The sequence below is a fragment of the Puma concolor genome, chromosome A2 (assembly GCF_028749965.1).
Source record: "Puma concolor isolate L17-30 chromosome A2, mPumCon1.1.hap2, whole genome shotgun sequence".
Classification (NCBI taxonomy): domain Eukaryota; kingdom Metazoa; phylum Chordata; class Mammalia; order Carnivora; family Felidae; genus Puma; species Puma concolor.
In genome coordinates this window covers 153,920,572-153,921,582 of record NC_141668.1, presented here as the reverse complement: position 1 = coordinate 153,921,582, position 1,011 = coordinate 153,920,572, and positions in this window count along the sequence as shown.

Genomic DNA, 1,011 nt, shown 5'->3' with positions numbered 1-1,011 from the left:
AGGGCGCGGGCGTCCCCAGACCAAGGAGGGGTTTAGGGCGGGATCCCAGAACGTTCCAAGGGGCGCGGCTCCAGTTAGGAACTAAAGCAAAACTCCTGGCTCAGGCCTGCAGCCCACTCCAACGGTACATATGACATCACCATCGACCAATCAGGCGGCACATTCTTCGGCCCCTCGACTTCTTCGCTTCCGGGAGGGGGGGTTCCCGTGGGTCCCACCTCCTGAGCGCCCTACCTAGCTGTGGAAAGCTGGCAGGTGGGCTCCAGAATCTGAGGACGCCCTAAGGTCGGAACTTCATGCCGGATATACGGTCTCGGTTCCTATGGGCGTGAGGATTGAGCACTGCTGAGCCGCTGAGGCGGAACTGGGTTGGATCGGGGTCCAGTCGGTGGAGGGCCTGGAGGGGCGGGGTCAGGGACGAGGATTTGGCTGTACAGTAGCCCTCCGGGTCCACAATCTAGCGAGTGCAGGGCACGAAACTTTACACCAACAAAGGAGGGAAGCAGGAGGCATGCTAGGGGGAAGAGTACTAGGGTCCCTGGGGAGCTGCCTCAGGCAACTTAGCGATCTGGGACGGCTTCCTGCTGGAGAAAATGCCTGAGCAGAGCCTCGAATAACCAAGAGGAAGTCTGCACCTACAGGGGAAGGAGGAGCCATCCTAGGTCTTGGAGGCTAAGTGGGCACTGTGCAGAGGGGTAAAGGAACCATGGCAGAGGGAAATCGAGCTCTGCTGTCTTCATTAGGGCTAGCAGTGGCTTCAGCTGATGCTCCTGTAAAGAGCAAGACCTAGACCTCTCCTTAATACACTTGACTTGCGGTGTAACTGCGGTGGCCAGCCCTGTCACTCCCTAATGTTCCTGCCTCCACTGTTATCCTCTCTTTGTGGCTCCTCCTCCCCATGTGCACTCACCTCTGTGTCCCATCCCCCACCCGCACCCCAGCCCCGCTCCAGCGGCAGCTTCTAATGTCCCCTGTAAAGACAGAAACTAAGTATTGATGATAGATCCTCCC